The 8311-nt window shown below is 41.8% G+C and overlaps 1 long non-coding RNA gene across 1 annotated transcript in view; it reads right to left on the bottom strand.

Annotated features, from left to right (window-relative positions):
- Window positions 1-2900: 2900 nt before the first annotated feature.
- LOC112548181 overlaps window positions 2901-8311 on the bottom strand; it is a 6043-nt gene continuing 632 nt past the window's right edge. Inside the window, exons 2-3 of the long non-coding RNA XR_003091986.1 lie at window positions 5074-5154; window positions 2901-3012 (exon numbers count right to left, since the gene is read on the bottom strand). This is a non-coding gene — a long non-coding RNA (uncharacterized LOC112548181). The remainder of the gene's footprint in view (window positions 3013-5073; window positions 5155-8311) is intronic.

Below are 8311 nucleotides of genomic sequence, written 5' to 3'. Positions count from 1 at the left end.
TAACCCTGGCTTGAAGGGAATTGCCTCAGAGGAATGAGAGCTGAATTCCTCCTTAGTCCTTATCCTCCCAGTTCCCACTGTGGCCTTCCACTGGAGAAATCAGCATTCCTCACCCATTTAAACACTGATGCTTCTGCTGATATTGCCTAGGAAAAGCTGTAGTAAATACTGATTTAGGATGGGTAGGTTTTGCAAGCCTATCTTTGTACCTATCTTTGAGGAACTGAAGTGAGAACTGTACCTCCTTTCATGATAACTCCTGAATAACAATCAGCTGGTAGAATCTGATTGCCTTTCTTATTAGAAATAATGACTTGCCAATAATTTTTTAGTCATATTACCTGTACTTTTCTGACTGTATATAGCTTCATAATTAGACATTATTAAACTGAATATTACTTTAAGTGATGCCTTATGAACTTTTGAATTTAAAAGCATGTCACCATATTAAAGTATTTCACTATAAATACAGACAGAAAGTGCCATTTGCTAATCATCTCTGTAATGATGGGGTCACATTATAAGACTGAATGTTACACTCATCCTGCATCTCTCTGCTGTAGCAAGAGGGGCAAGGATTCAAGTAGCAATAGGCTTTTTCCTGATAAGATTCTCAGCATTTGTTTAGATTAGGAATACTCCAAGTCAGATTTAAAAAAGGGAATTGAAGATCCCCAGCCAGGGGTTAGTCCTTAAGAACAGCTATCCCTTCATGCCAGACTACAAATACACTAATTTGCTGCTACTCTGTCACCAAAAAAGGGGTCTAACAGCCCAGGCTATGTGTGTGACAGATAGTTATCCTGTAACTTTCATTTTTAAAAATGTCAAAAGTCTGCTAAGATTGCAGCTTAATGCATTTTGAAGTCAGTAAATGCCGTTGCTAAGGTTGAGCCTTAATTGTGTTCTCTTATTTTCCTATGTATTAGGGTAAAGGCCAGCAGTTCCTAACCTTTGGGTTGTGACCCCATTTGGAGTTGGAATGATAAAAAATGGGGTCATGCATTCCCAGGGAGGGAGGTGGGAGAGAGGGTGCATATGAACCCCAGATTTGTGCATGGGGCTGGGGCAGATGCAGGCTGTTCGCTGTGGGTTCTGGGTTCTCCATCCTGCTGCTCTCCTCCTAGGGACCCCCATGGCAACACAGGGTAGGGAGGCTTAGTGCCACTGCCAGGTGCCCCTTGCCTGCGTGGCAACAGCAGAGTAGACAACTCTACACCACTTCTGCTACCAGAAGGGGTGCCTCGCCATGGTGGCGCAGCCAGCATGGGGCTCCCAGCAGCAGCACTGAGCCTCCCCGCCCTCCCATGCCAGGTCTCACCTGCTGGGCTGCGGAGGCCCCTGAAAGGAGGGCAGTTGAGGAGAGAGCCCTGAGTCTGAAGTAGGCAACCTGCATCCTCCTCCACTCTGGCCATACTCCAGCTGCAGTTGCAGCTGATGCCTCCTGTGGGTGGCAGCTGGGGCTTGGGTGCTTCTGGGGCAGCAAGGGGCCATGGGCCTGGGCATCTGGGGTCCCCCGCCAGCAGGGCTGGGGGGGCAAGGGGCTACAGCTAATGAGTGAGGGGCACCTAGAGGAGTAGGGGGCTGTGGGTGGGGAGTGAGGGGCCATGCTGAGGAAATGGGATCATAAATGAGGTCATGGTGAGGAAAAGGTTGGGAAGCAGTGGTATAGACCTCAGTCTTGGAAGCTCATGCTGATAAGGGGAAGACATCTGAAGATCAAAAGGAATGGAAGGGTTGTGAGCATTTGTATAAATTCAAAGAATTGAAGCCATAGTCTGAACTACGTGATCACACATTATAATTGTAATGTACCTTGTACTACAACAGAAAGGTCCCAACTGAGATTGGAACTCCACTGTGCAGGGTGCATACAGATGCATTGTAAGAGACCAGTTTCTATCCTGAGCAATAGATAAGAGAGTCAGCTGGTGGGAGTAACCAAAAGCACTCTGAGGAGAATTATTTGGGCAGTAAGTTATTTGCCATGCAATGTCACAGCTGGTAAAGCAAACAAAACTCTGACTTGCATCCATAGATGCTTCTCAAGTAAATCTCAGGATGTCATCCTCCCACTGTACTTGGCCTTGGTGAGGCCGCAGCTGGAATATTGCACCCAGTTCTGGGCTCCACAATTCAAGAATGATGTGGAAAAGCTTGAGAGAGTCCAGAGGAGAGCCACACGCATGATCAGAGGGCAAGAGATTAGGCCTTATGAAGAGAGGCTAAGAGCCATGGGACTCTTCAGCCTGGAAAAACGCAGGCTCAGGGGTGACCTGGTGGCTGCCTATAAGTACATAAGGGGTGTGCATCAGGATCTAGGGGAATGTCAGTTCACCAGAACGCCCCAAGGGATCAATGGTCATATACTCCTCCAAGACCATTTTAGACTGGACATAAGGAAAAACTTCTTTAATGTCCGAGCCCCCAAGATGTGGAATAGACTCCCTCCAGAAGTGGTGCAGGCACCTACTCTGGACTCATTCAAGGAATGTTTGGATGCTTATCTTGCTGGGATCCTTTGACCCTAGCTGACTTCCTTCCCCTGGGGCAGGGGGCTGGACTTGATCTTCAAGGTCCCTTCCAGGCCTAATTTCTATGACCTCCAAGTCAGCTTGCAAGAAACCAAAGCCCTGATCTTCTGGCTTCTTGGTTCCATGCCCTATTTACAAGCCAACACCTCTTTCATATGATGAATAAGTATCAAATACTAATCAGTAAGGAGGTCTTAATATGTTAATATTTAAATAATAAATTCTGGAAAAATCATTCATTAATGAAGTGACATCTTGCTCTCCTCCCAACTTTCAAATCAGGTCATCTTGCTGTCCTCCCCATTCCGCAGTTCTCCAGTGCGCGCACACAATTACAGCATGATTTAAGGAGCCAGTTTTTTTTCACACACTGCTAGTAGCAGTGAATGCTTTACATTATTTAAAAATTAGGCCAATCAGATTCATATAGTGCATAGTACTGGTTACCAGCTCTACCGGATGATCAAGATAGCAGTCTCTGCAATGGAAATGTGGGAAAAATAAGACACGTTAATTGGAACGAATCAGTTTAAGGGCTAAAATTAAATGCTGTGTATGACTAAAATGCAGTCTCATTTTTTTCAGTAACATAGTCTTCATTTCAAGTCCTGGTAGTATATGAGATAATGGACTTTATAAATGTTACTCATCCCTAAGACTAACAGCACTTTTTGGCACAATTCCTGGAATTCCAACCAGTGTAATTCTAATTCCTCATATCACAACTAATTATACTATTACAATGTGCTGTGATATTACAACTAACATTATTCATTCTAGTCTTAGTAGTTCTATCACTTTTATAAATGTGACTCCTCCTGTATGCATTATATTCTGAGGCTATTAACACTTTGATTACTGTTTAGTAATACTAAATTATTCCTCAGTAGGAAACCTCTACCATCAGCCACTATGATACCTACTATTAATTAAAAATGTAACCAGCAGTTTGACATTGCAACCCCAGTGTAGACAAGTTTAGAAACACATTCAAACTCAATAGCAGACCAGGGCAGTTACAATAGTGCTAGAAAAAAGGCAGAGACCTGGGGGCAAATTCTGCTGGGGTAGATTTTCCAAAAGCATCTGCAGAGTAGATCCCAAAAAGGCTGTACATACCACAACACTGAGCATTTCAGTGCTTGATTCAGGGAGGGACAATGGCCTCCTTAGTAGAATCTTAGATGCTTGTATTAAGTGTCTAGAGTAGGGATGTCAAACTCGAGCCTGCAGCAGCTCCTCTCATGACAAGTCTGCAAAGTGAATGGCAATTGCAGTGGTTCCAATGGTGGCTGCATGGGTCTGGGCTCAGGAAGCAGCATCTGTACAGCCCTTGCTTTTAACCTGTCACTGATGGCCATGTCCATTGGTGTACAGGGACCCTGAATTCTGTGACAGGTCACACCTGCTCCCCTCCCCACCACAGCTTCTGGTAATCTGCTGGACTACCAGTGGATCAGAGTAAACTGTTCTGCAGCCCAGATCTGACCTGCTGGCCATATATTTGACCCCTCCCACCCCCCCACCTCCCCAAACATAATGTATTATAAACAATGCTGTGAAATGCTTGGATTAGAGAAGGTTATACTTGTGGTTTCAAGATCCAGTGCAAGGGCTGCTAACTCCAGATATTCCAAGCAGTTCTTGCAATGCTTTTTTTCTCTTCTAGGTAACAATGATCTGTAACTTTTGCCTTTGGTGATATGGTAGATTGCGAATGCCTCTTGCATTTACAGGGGTTGCCTTGACATTTAGATTATTTTTTTTCCCTGAAATTTCCTAGTCTCTTTCTAGAACCAAAATATAGTAATACATGTTTGACATGAGGCACTGAGGGCAAGATAAAGTCTCTTTTAATCATCCCGCCCTGCATTCAAGCTCTTCTCATCCTAAAGGCATTCTCCATTGTGTTGATATTTTTGCATCTTGCTTATAAACCAGTCAGATGGCATTTTGGTCATTAGTGTTGAATTGTGAAAGGTCTTTGATTTTTATTTGATCCCTTCAAAGACAGGAGGTTCCTGAGTACCTTTTGGAATGCTAACAGTAGGCAGTACAATTTAAAAGTGTTTGCGAGTTCCAGTTAGAGACTATTTATATCTTCATTGAACTGCCTTAGAACTCAATGTCCAGCAGAACCCAACTGCATCCTTCAAAGGAGGAATTTTGCTCATCTGAAAACATCTGCTAAGCAGGTTCATGTGATGATAATTAGAAATCCTTCACATTTAAAATAAATCCGATCACATTCTGTCAAGCACAAGTCATGACATGCCCATCCTTAAATGGATGGATGTTTCAATTCAATCTCAGCTCTTTTTTTCTATACATTATTTTTTACATCATGTAAAAAAAAAAAATTAAATTAAAGGTCTCTTCAGCACAACACCCAAACTTTATTCTGAAAATGTAAAAAAAAAACCCTACATTTTCTCATTTTTCCCCAAGCTTTTCAGAATTTTGTAGATTTTGTGAAGCGTTGCATTTTTTTTTTTACTGAGTTCTTCTAATGATCTCAACTTGCAATATCAATTCATACCTTGTTTCTCATTGAGAATCCCACTGGACAGCACCAAGCACAGTCTTCTGTCAATCTGGTCCTTCTCAGAGTAGAAATGATCTGTAAATACAAGTGTGTCTACAGCTTGCACCCATTTCCAAGCACAAAGCATATATGCATGCTGGCATGCTATCAGGACCTTTTGGCCATTACTCACCTACACTTCTTTTTTTCAAAGGGTCTGTGGGTAACATCTCAATCTTAAAGATATTAAGGATTATTAGAGCAGCCAGCTTTTTGCCTGTGCTCCCAGTTGGCACTGGATTTATAACCCAGATACCTTGTTCCGGGTAGACCCAAACCCTCAGACTGACCACAACCTCTCCATTCGATAATAGGCACATGTTATTGATTCACAGTGATAGTAGATAAGAATAATGCAAACAATTCTATATCTACTGGTCTTAGAGCTGTCACAGAGGGAAGGTACGTCTGGCCAGTAATTAAGGATTATTAGAGCAGCCAGCTTTTTGCCTGTGCTCCCAGTTGGCACTGGATTTATAACCCAGATACCTTGTTCCGGGTAGACCCAAACCCTCAGACTGACCACAACCTCTCCATTCGATAATAGGCACATGTTATTGATTCACAGTGATAGTAGATAAGAATAATGCAAACAATTCTATATCTGGCACCAATGCTGCAGAGTCCCTTATCTCTGTTTGGGTACACTGTTCATGTAATGGAACAGTGTGGTACATGTCTTCAGTTTCCAAACCTGTGTGTCTGCTGGCTTCTCCCTCAGTGGGCCTTGAAGGAAACTTTGTCACAAACAGACTTTTAATAACCAATTAACTCTTGCTGGTCCCCTGAACCATTGTTCTAATGCATATCTACTTTACATACAAGCCAATTCCCAAAAGCAAACCCCTAAATACCATTTTCTAGGCATCAGTTCTGCTCCATTGGCCAAGGACTTAGCCCATGATATGAACAGCAAAACAATGGGACTGATGAATGGAGCAATTCATGTGCTAGAAACCAGAGAGAGAAAAAGGATGCCATAGTTTCTTCTCATGTATATCTGTGGAAATCTGAAGTTTCTCTACTAACATCAGAGAGAGTCACATGATAAGTCTCAAGACAGGCAAGCATTCTCTGGTCTAAGAATGTTCTTGTTCTTTCCCAAGTACAGAAGATAACCTGAGCTATGTCTTCTGAAAAACATTTTTTGGTCACTTTTTGTGCCTCCCTTGCTGAGGAAAGTGTTAAGAGACTACAGCACCAGTAAGCAAATCTATTTCCCTAACCATTTGCTTTTTTTTCCAGATGCAAAACTATATTTTTGCTCATGGGACTTCCTTAAAACCTTCAATTGTTTTATTCATGACCTTGTAATCAGTTTTCTTGTTCCAGTATATTGGCAAAAATACTTTGTTCATTGTTAGTATTTGCTGAAAAGTTGCTTCTTGGATCTGAGTTCATTTAGTCAGGTGGCTCTCTGCCATTCTCTGCAGAGTAGGTGGACACATTCTGACCTTGACTGTACCCTCCTCCAAAGCACCTGTTAATTCTTTAGCAATACTCCCTTTAAATTCGATCGAGATTTCTTCCCAAAGAGTTTGGTGTAACGTATATGAAGTGAATGTTTCTATAAATAAGCAGCCTACATATGGCAGTGAATAAAAATATGAGGATAATGTCAGAAGATATTTACTCTTTGCCTGAGGAACAGTCAGTTTAAATGATGGCTCGGCAGCCAGAATGTTCAGATGAGCTTAGCAAGCAGGATACTGAGCTGCTTTGACAATCTGGCCAAAAGTGCCTCAGTCAGAGTCACTAGTGGCTGACTGCTTTAAAAATCTGGTGCTTATTAAAAGGCCTAAGTGGAGGCTGAGATTTTTTTGAAAACCTGAAGGTATACATAGTAAGTATCTTAAAATCTACCCCCCACCACAGGCATGTATCTATTTATGCATGTATATCTATCTATTGGATATATCAGTGGAAGAGCTGTCAGCCCAGAGACATGGAATTTCAGAAAACACGAATGCTTTTTCAGTCAATTCAGTTTCTGTACTGCCAAATGCAAGCTAATCCACTATGATATTTTCACCTTTTCTCTGCAACCATGAGGACTAGACATTCCCTTTGTTTTATTTTAATGGAAGCAGGCAGTCTCATGACTCTACAAGCTAGAGTTTTAAGAAAAACAGTCATTGGGGATGGGTGGCATTCATGGTTTTGAAAGCCTTTTGTTCTAAAATGGATTAATGAAACAACAAAGATCTACAATGTCCAAAAAAAATCACATCTACCTGCCCCTCCCCCTCCCCTCTCCCCAAATAATTTGGGTCAACTGAAACATTAAATTTTTATTTAAAATTTTCTAAACTAAAAAGTCAAAACATTCTGCTATTTATTGAAACACTTGTAGTTTTTGTTTAAAACATTTTTTGGTTTAAATGGACATGTTCTGCAAACTGTGTCATTGAAAAATCTGAATTTCCAAGGGAAAAAAACTAGCATTCTGTCAGAAATTCTGATCAGCTCTCCACCAAATATTGTGAATCCTGTTATAAAATCACAATAGCCGGCAATGTTGCAGCCAGTAAACAAAGTACAAGTTTTTCATTGAACTATTTGCTTTAGAAAAATGAATCCATCCCATCCACTTCCAAATTCATTGTTGCTACTCAATAATTATTCTGGATAAAAAACATTAAACTTGCACTAAACAAAATACAGTATGACCTGACCTCCATTAAGTTTTTCCTTGGATAGAAAGCATCAATTGAAAACCAGAGTCCTTTATGCTGTAAACAAAATGTCCTGTTGTTACCAGATTTGTCCATCCCTTTGGAGTGCCATTGATTAGGGGTACATTTCTGGGGTCTCTCTAATTCGATCAATGCGCTACTTGTGTTTCTATATGGAGCTGTATCTCTCCCTTCTGCAAGTCCTCACCCTCAATGGAACTATCTTGCAGGACTTGGGTTCAATGGGGCTGGATTCCTCCAACCACCAAATAAGTCAAACACATATACGCACATGCGCACAGAGATTAACAGGGCACGCCTGAGCCAGGGCGGATTATTCAGCATCAACAGGATAACACCCCCATATGCCTTGAACTCAGTTCATCAGGGCAACAATAAAATGCAGTCAGACACAAGCACACGGCTTAAGAGAGTAATTTGAGTCAGGCTGGAGTATTCAACATTGACAGGCTGTCACCCTCATGTGCCTTGAACTCAGTTCATCCCTTATTTCAGCA

This window comes from Alligator sinensis, unplaced genomic scaffold (assembly GCF_000455745.1).
Source record: "Alligator sinensis unplaced genomic scaffold, ASM45574v1 scaffold1096_1, whole genome shotgun sequence".
In the NCBI taxonomy this organism is placed as follows: domain Eukaryota; kingdom Metazoa; phylum Chordata; order Crocodylia; family Alligatoridae; genus Alligator; species Alligator sinensis.
The sequence above is the reverse complement of the archived record's forward strand: the minus strand, read 5'-3'. Positions and strand labels throughout refer to the sequence as shown.